The 9,273-nt window shown below is 44.9% G+C and overlaps 1 pseudogene; it reads right to left on the minus strand.

Moving 5' to 3' along the window:
* The window catches only part of LOC116097930, a 26,000-nt pseudogene extending 17,333 nt beyond the window's left edge, over positions 1-8,667 (minus strand).
* Positions 8,668-9,273: the final 606 nt, after the last annotated feature.

Here is a 9,273-nt window from a genome sequence, read left to right on the forward strand (position 1 = left end):
TCGGACACTGGTGAGCCTTCTCTAGCCTAGTCCCTCTCCAAGGCTGATTATTTGTTCTGGTTTACTCGCTTTTCTTTTACTGTTCAGAGCTCACATCTTGATTTATTTTAATCTTTTTTGCACTTTATTTTTGTTATCAATAGGAAGATGAGGACATTTACTGACATCAATGAAGTCTAAGGCGTCCAGTTTTGTGGTTTTGGTTATTGAATGCTATCTTTGACTGTCTAAGTATCTTGAGGAATTAAATGAGTGTTCCTTCAGTGCTCTTATTGTTTGAGTCCTCCCATGATCTATTTTAAGTTAATATCTATATAAAAGCAAGTTAGAGATGAAACCTTATTTTTTGCTTCACCTTCCTTTTCTCCGATACTATTTCTTTTTTCTTTTTTCTTTCTTTCATTCATTCATTCATTCTTTCTTTCTTTCTTTCTTTTTTTTTTGAGACAGGGTTTCTCTGTATAGCCCTGGCTGTCCTGGAACTCACTCTGTAGACCAGGCTGGCCTCAAACTCAGAAATCCACCTGCCTCTGCCTCCCAAGTGCTGGGATTAAAGGCGTGCGCCACCACTGCCCAGCTCCAATATTATTTCTTTAAAAGGTTTTCTTCTCCACTGAGCCACACTGGCAATTTGCTTGAGAATCTATTGGTGACATATGCTAGATTTTTTTCTACAAACTCTCTTTTATTTCATCAAACCATTCAGTTACTTTACAACCAGTTCCTCTCACTTCAAGTAATGTAGTTACTAAATCATAGAACCATGAAATAAAACCTTGCTTATTTTCCTTTGCAAAACTATTTTGACCATTTGATGTGTTTGCATTGCTATCTGAACTTTGCTTTGTTTATTGATTTTGGATATGGGGATAAAACCCAAGGGTGGAACACATGCTATGGAGTTTCCTATTTACCAATCTACATGCTGAACCTTTTAATGAGATCTTAGAATTAGCTCACCATATTTTTTTTTTTTCAGAAATTCCTGAGCTATTCTTGAACTAAGTTTACAGACAGATACAAAGGTAAGTAAGGTTTGGTCTTTCAAGTCATCGACATGATATCCTTTCCAAATAATTAGATATTTTTTGTTTACTTCTTTAGTGCACATAATTTCTGCAGCATTTTGTTGGATGCATTTTAATATTTTTACTATTGTACTGTTTTATGTATCTATGTACTATCATCTATCATATATGTGTCTGTCTATCTAATCTATGAAATATCTATCAATCAATCACCTATCATCTACCTACCTATCTATCATCTATTTATCTACAGTATTGCTATTTGAACTCAGTAACCTGTATTTGCTAGGCACTATTCTAACATTGACCTATATTCTCAATCTTTTTCTGTAGGGAGGTATTATGGCTTTTCTATGCTCATCCCAGGGAGTGACACTATTAGAAGTGGCCCTGTTGGAGTAGGTGTGGCCTAGAGACTGTTGTTGTGGGATTTCGGTGAAGAACATGGCTGCTTTTTGCCCTTGTCTGAAGAGTCTGCCTGAGGCTAAGGTGAAGAGACTCAGATTAATTGCATTGACAAAGGAAGTCTCAGAAATGCCCATCATAGACTTTGCTCTCTGGCTAAGTCTCATGAAGAGCATTTTAAACAAGCATAGCAGGCTAAGAAATGAAAAATATAAAATATATAGTTTAAGTATTAAAGGGGTACCAGGAAGTGAAATGGAGTTGAACCCTGTGTTCAAGTATATTAAATTGAATTAATGGAGTGGTGACCTTGGGGTAAGATCCTACCCAACTAAATTTAGATCCAGGCGTGGTGGTACACACCTTTAATACCAGGAGATAAAGCCAAACAGAGTTCAAGGCCAGCCTGAGACAGATAGAATTCTTGGTGAAGAAATGGTTAAATCCAGGCGTGGTTGTACATACCTTTACTCTCAGGAGACAGGCATGCAGATCTCTGAATTCAAGGTTAATCTTCAAAGCAAGATCCAGGACAGCCAAGCTGAGGCAGTGAAGGAGTTGGAAATGAGGAAGCTAGTGATAATGTAATATAAGAAGAGAGCCATGTTCTAGCTCCTGCAAGTAGCAGAACTTGGCAGCTTTAACCATGTGGCTCTGAGTTTATAGTTAAGAGAAGGAGACTACTGGGATGCTGGTTAGTTGGAGCTTAAGAAATGAGTGGTGACCAGGAAGAGACCAGCATCAGTGAAGTGAAATCTTCTGGGAAGTGTTTTTCTGAAAGCACAAAGAAGCTGTGTTCAAGAGATATTCAAGGTTGTACCTCTTGCTGCAGCTGTACTTGGTAATGTGTAAGAGTCACCCAGGTAGAACTGGCTTTAAAGGCATGAAGTCATCATGAAGAACAGCTGAGGCTTGGCACTATGAGAGGCCATGGAAGGCCATTGTTGAAGATGCAGCCTCAGTTGCAGTTGACAGCCCAGGACTGAAGGGGCTAGGCAAAGGAGTTGAGGCTTAGCACTATACAGAGAGGCTACTGGTGAAGTCTTTGCAGCAGAAGACCCCAGTATGTTGGAGATGCCAGTACCATGGGATGATCACCAAGAACAGCAGTGGCAATGGGGTGGATCAACCTGAGCTTAGAGTGTTACAGAGGGCAAAGCTATGTAAGACCCTCAGAGTCTTACCCTAGGTATGCTGCAACCCCACAGAACACAACTTGACAATAAATCGATGCAATTGCAAGAGGTTTATTGATCCAACACACATGGGGTTGCTCAGCCTTTCAGGGAGAGTCAACCACGAGCTCAAGAAGCACACATCTTTTATAACCTTCTTGCAAGGGGGGTGAACAGCTATATCACGATTGGTCAGCAATGCAGCAGCATAGTTTTAAACTCATTGGTCAGCTATTATTAAGGTGGGAAACTTTTCTCCATAGACCTCATGCTGTAGGGCATTAGCTGATGTTCCTGTCGCTGCCCCTGCTGTTCCTAAGCCCAGTCCCAAAATGACTGCCAGGGTAACCCCCAATTCTCTTTTGTGCCTTACTAAATTTTCAGCCTCAGGATCCCAGTAATTCATAAGTGTAGTACAGCAGTCTAGGCACTATCTGAACCAAATCACAAAAGTCACAGTTGTTATTTAGAATCTCTAAACTTATGCAGATTGTGATCCCTGGGGCACAGGCCCGCCAGCCATCTAGAGGTGGGAGGAGGTATCTGATTGGATTCTCCATCAGTGGGTATGAAACATTACACAGATGTCGATGGGTTTGTGGGACCTGACCTACACAAAGGCCTTCCCCAGGAACAGCTGACATGGTTAGGTGGACTTGTTGCTGGCTCCAACTGCAATGGGAGGCTTCTAAAGAAGTGGTAGGAGTACTAACACATGCAATACCTTCATAGTAAGGAGGTGCCACATCATAACATGGCCAACACTTTCTAGTTATCTCAGGGTTCGTAGCATTGAGTACTCTGAAGGCACTAGTTAGCATGTTAAGGAGAGGGTTGATACTCAGGTCAGGCTGTGGGGACTTAATGGTGGGTACAGCTACTTTGGGTGTAATTGTTTTTGATGACCCAGAAGTAGCAAGGGGATTCTGGGGTTTAGGTTGGAATCTGAGAGCACCGAGTTGGAGCCAAGAGGAGTGTAAAGTGCCTCTTCCTGTAATTAAATGGTGAATATTAGCCCTTCATCGTAATTATCAAGATAGAATTTGAGGCCTCACTCATATCCAATTGGTAGCCCTTTTTCCTTTCTCAGTGAAGGTAACATGGAGTGGGTGACACCAACCCTGTCTGCACTCTTCCACTGGGTGTATCATGTCCCATCCGGCACTGACTCCCCGTCTCTGCTCCCAGTCTACGAGTGGATTATTAGAGGTTACTTTGATATAGTTCCAACTTGAAGTAGGATTTCAGGATACCTGTCCTGAAGTCTCACATCCCCAGTTCTTGCAATAAAAATCAAGCCTACCCATGCACTTAGGATTGAGGGACCTATCCCGATGGAATCTGGGGCAAACATAAAATTCTTGTTTCCGGAGTACACTCCTCAAGTGGGCATTTCAGCAACCACCCCATTCACTTCTCTGATGTGCCCACTTATCTGATGTGCTGGTCCAGGGAGCCTTTTGGAGATCTGACTGTCCCTCAAGGTCCCAGCCGTTAGCCCCAACAGCTAGTTTGCAGATGTCAGGGAACAAGTCTGGCCACCATAGGTTGGGCGTAGTAATCTTAGACATGCTCCATACTATGTCTCCTGCTTCTTTTATTACTATCCAGGTCAAGTTATGTGGCTGGTGAGGGCTAGCACTGGATGGGCACAAGAGAAAGGAATTAAGATCTAGTACCATTGTCAGGAGAAGAAGTCTCATCTTCGGTCCTCCTGGTGACTTTTAATTTTAAAGGGTTCTCAGTGGACTGAACCATCCAGCCTTGAGTGTTGTCCTTTTCTTCTGACATGGGAGTCATCTTCACGTGGGATGCATGGATCCAAGCAGCTATTCCATTTACCTTGACAGCTGTTGGGGTGATCAACAACAGCAAGGCTCAAGTGTCTGGGCTCGCTGTCATCACACAGAGACTGAGTCTCTGACCTGGAACTGATGTGAAGCAGTAGATCTGCCAGGTTCATAGGTTGCAGCCAATTGTGACCATACTTCTTTCTGCACCAGTTGTAGTCCTTTTAACCTAGCATATAAGTCACTGTTACTGTGGCAAGTGGGTTTGAGCACGTCCCCCAACACTGTCAGGGGTGTGAGGGTCCCGAACAGGATCTCAAGTGGGTCAAGCTAAAATGGGAAGGGCTATTCCTTACTTGGAAGAGGGCCAAGGGAAGAAGAAATTGACCGTGGTCAATTTGGTCAAGGTCTCTTTTAGAGTCCTACTTGTCCTCTCTACCTGTCCTGAACTTCCTCTAAATACCTGGCCACCCCCTAACTTACCTTGACAATGAAGGTAAGCCATTGTCTGACCCAATTACCTTGGGTACCCCAAACCAGGGGAAGATTTCTTCTGGTATCTTCTTGATGACCACCGAAGCTGTCTCTTGCTTGGTGGGGAAGGCTTCTACCCATCCTGAAAAGGTATCTACAAACACTAGGAGATATTTTAGCCATGTTTTCCTGATTTTATCTCAGTGCAGTCCACTTCCCAGTAGGCCCCAGGCCTGTCTCCATGGAGCCTTTTACCAGAGTCAATTTTATTCCTGCACACATTTACCTTTTGGCATGGCACACAGTCATAAACAACTTGCCCCACCAGGTGTTTTAGCCCTGGAACATAATTCTTGGTTTTTAAAACAGTCTGAGTCAGTTTACTTACCTGAGTCAGTTTACTCACTTGGGGAAGTGGGTCCACTGATGCATTTGCTTAATTATTGCCTTAGCTGATTTTGGGGCAAGATTTTTTTTTTCTCAGGTGTATGCCAAATGCCTGTTTCTTTATTAAATTAGTTGTCATGATTTTTTTGTTATGAGCGCCAGGTCTTCAGCAGTATATTTGAACTTTGGATCTGCCTGGTTGGAGTCCTTTAATACCATCACTGGTGCTGCACCTGAAGCTACAGCCCGAGCTTCTTGACCAGCCTGGTTATTTCCTCGGGCCACTAGAGAGTTTTCTTTCCGATGCCCTGGGCAGTGAATGATACTCATTATTGCAGGTCTCATCAGAGCCTCAAGCAGCACCAAGATCTCAGGATTGTTTTTGATTTCTTTACCTCCTGAAGTCAGGAGGCCTCACTGCTGGTAGATAGCACCATGCATATGTGCAGTGGCAAAGGCATACCTGCTATCAGTGTAGATATTGACCCTCTTAACCTGGGCCAGTTCTAATGCTTTTGTGGGGGCAATACATTCAGCTTTCTGGGCGGATGTCCCTTCAGGCAAGGCCTGTGCCCATATAACATCATGACCATAAACTATTGCTGCTCCTGCTTTTTGTAGTCCTTCTTCTACAAAGATGCTTCCATCTGTGAACCATGTAATTTCAGCATCTGAGAGAGGCTGGTCCAATAGATCTTTATGCCAACCATGAACCTCGGCTAATACCTACTTACAGTCATGGATGGGAGGCTCCAGGTCTGGATCTGGCAACAACATGGCAGGGTTCAGACTGGTAGGTTTGGCAAGTATTATTCTATCAGAGTTGAGTAGCAGAGTCTGATAATCTGTCATGTGAGCATTAATTAGCCACTGATCAGGGAGCTGGTGGACCATACTTTCTAGGGCATGTGGTGCCGAGATCACCAAATCCTGCCCTAGAGTCAATTTATCTGCTGTCCCTGACTAGCAACACCACAGCAGCTACTATGCATAAGCAGGCAGGCCATCTCACAGCCACAGGGTCCAGCGTCTTAGATAGGTGTGCATAAGCAGGCAGGCCATCCAGCAGCTACAGGGTCTAGCTGCTTAGATAGGTGGGCCACAGGTCTTTTCCAGGGCCCAATCTCTGAGTGAAGAACCCTTTGGCAACACCTTTGCTCTCAGCCACAAATAGATGAAAGGGCTTAGTCATGTCTGGGAGGCCCAAAGCTGGGGCTGACATTAGGGGAGTCTTAATGGCATTGAAGGCCTGCTGTTCTTTTTGTCCCCATGTGAAGAACTGTTTATCTTTGGTGAGGGGGTAAAGTGGGGCCACTAATTCAGCAAATCCTGGAATCCAGGATAGAAGCCCGCAGTGCCCAGGAACTTGTTTTGGATTGGTTGGTGGGGGGATATGAAACACAATCTCTTTTCTAGCTTCTTTTCTTTTTGAGACAGTGTTTCTCTGTGTAGCCCTGGCTGTTCTGTCTTTTCTAGCTTCTAAGAACCACCATTGCCCCTCTTTTATTAGGTAACCCAAGTAACTGACCTGTGGCTGGCAGATCTGGCCTGCTCGATATCCCAATTTTCTAAGCTCAGCGAGCAAACGTTGGGTTCCTTTTAGGCACAGTTCTTTGCTGGATGCGGTCAGCAGGAGGTCATCTACATACTGTAAGAGGGTTACCTGAGGGTTGGAGACTCTGAATGCAGCTAGGTCCTGGTGTAAGGCTTCATCAAAGATGATGGGAGAGTTCTTAAGTCCTTGGGGCAAGCAAGTCCATGTCAGCTGTCCAGTCAGTCATCCGTGACTCAGGATCCTTCTACTGGAAGGCAAAGTACTCTTGGCTCGAGGAGGTCAGGGTCTGGCCAAAGAAGGCATCTTTGAGATCTAATACCATGTGCCAAACCTGTTCTGGTGACAAAGTGCTCAAGAGGTTATAGGGGTTGGGTACTGTTGGGTGTAGGTTGGCTACATGCTTGTTTACCTCTCTCTGGTCCTGAACCGGATGGTAGTTGGTGGTCCCTGGTTTTCGCATGGGAAGGAGAGGGGTATTCCAAGCAGATTGACATTTTCTCAGAATACCCAACTTAAGGAGGTACTGTATATGAAGTCGTATCCCATCTTCAGCCTCCTTAGGCATAGGGTACTGCCAAACTGCTATGGGGAATGCCTGGGTTTTAAGTTCTACATGGACTGGAGGCTGATCCTTAGCTTTACCCATGCCTGCTGTCTCTGTCCAGGCCTCCAGGAACTCACAGAGCCACTTTCTTATTTCTTTATCTTGTGGTCTTATGTGCTCAAAAAGCCTATATTCATCTTCTAGTTTGACAGTCAGGACTCGTATGGGCTCTCCTTTCTGTCCTCTAGCCACAGATCCTTAGGGAGGAAGTGAATTTGGACCCCTAATTTGGTGAGAAGATCTCATCCTAACAGTGGGGGTAGGGGCATTCTGGTACAACAAGGAATGAGTGGGATACCCAGCCTACACCTAGGTCCAATGTTCTTTGGGTAGTCCATGAATATTGTTTGCTCCCAGTAGCCCCTTGAACCTATGATTTTTTTTTTTTTTTTTTTTTTTTTTTTTTTTTTGTGGGACAGGTGTCCATCAGTTTGCAATAAGACCAAGTATTGTTCTCCTGGGTCTACCAAGAAATGGATGGGATTACCCTCCATTTTGAGAGTTACCCTGGGTTTAAGAAGGGGTTCTGAACCCCACCCCCCCAATCACTATCTTCTTGCACCACCAACACTCTGGGGTGCGAGGCTCCTTTCTTCTTTGGCTTTTTGGGGCATTCTCTTGCCCAATGCCCTTTCTCCTTGTAGTACGTACACACATTGATCTTTAGCCAGAAATTCTCTTCTGTTGCCAGGTACTATCCTACTAGACTCTCGTGGCTCCCTAGCTTCTTTTACTATGGTGGCCAGGATTCTATGAAGATTTCTGTCCTGTCTCTTGTCCTTCTTTAGCTCTCTAGCCTCTTGTTCTTTCTGTCTCCTTTCCTCCTTTTCTTCCTCCATTTCCCTGCTATAAAACACTTTCTTGGCTATCTGCACCAGTTCCCTCAATGACTTATCTTGCTGTTCTTCTAACTTTTGTAATTTTCTTTTGATATTTTGGCTGACTGGTCTATAAAGGTTACAATGATGGTAGCCTTATGTTCTTCTGCTGTGGGGTCATAGGGTGTAAACTGATGGAACACCTCCATCAAGTGTTCCAAGAATGCCGAAGGGGGTTCTGTTGGCCCTTGGACCGTTTCTCTTACCTTGGCCAAATTAGTGGGGTGTTGTGCTGCCCCTCAGAGACCTGCCATCAGAGTTTGGCAGTAAACCTTCAGGTGTTCCTTACCTTCAGGAGAGTTATAATCCCACGATGGCCTAGTAAGGGGGAAACCAGCATCTTTCTCATTGCCAGAAGGGAGGGCCGCCATCTGGTCCAGGTATTTTCTTCCTATCGTCAAGGAGGATCCATCACCTCTCCTCCATTGTGAAGAGAGTTTGCAGCAACTGTTGGCAGTCATCCTAGGTTGGTTGGTGAGAGAAGAGAATAGAATCCAAAAGATTAGTGAAAACCTGGGGGTTCTCAGAGAAAGTGGGTTATGGGTTTTCCAGTTGTAGAGATCAGCTGAGGAAAATGTCCAGTACTGGAGATGTTGGTTGCCTTGATCATCTGGGGAGCCATAGGCCAGAGGGATAAGATGGGGGTGGTAGTATCAGGGGTCCCTGCCTGCCTATTTCGTGTCCCAGCTGCTGGGCCCTGTGCCCCAGTTGTGCCTGACACTAGCCCCTGAGGAGCCCATGTCAGTGGAACTGGGGGTACTGTGGTCTCCAAAGCAGCTGCCCCTACTACTACTGGGGGCTGAGTGGGGGGTAGGGAGAAGGGGGAATCTAAAAGAAGTATATCTGTGTCTCCAGAGGGCAGGATAGTCTTCTTTTCTGTCTCAGTTTTCACAGCAAATACTCTTGACAGACCCAAATCTGAAAGTGAAACAAAAGGGCAAACCCATGTGGGGGGTGACCGGACTAAGTCCTCCCAA

This window comes from Mastomys coucha, unplaced genomic scaffold (genome assembly GCF_008632895.1).
Source record: "Mastomys coucha isolate ucsf_1 unplaced genomic scaffold, UCSF_Mcou_1 pScaffold2, whole genome shotgun sequence".
NCBI lineage: Eukaryota > Metazoa > Chordata > Mammalia > Rodentia > Muridae > Mastomys > Mastomys coucha.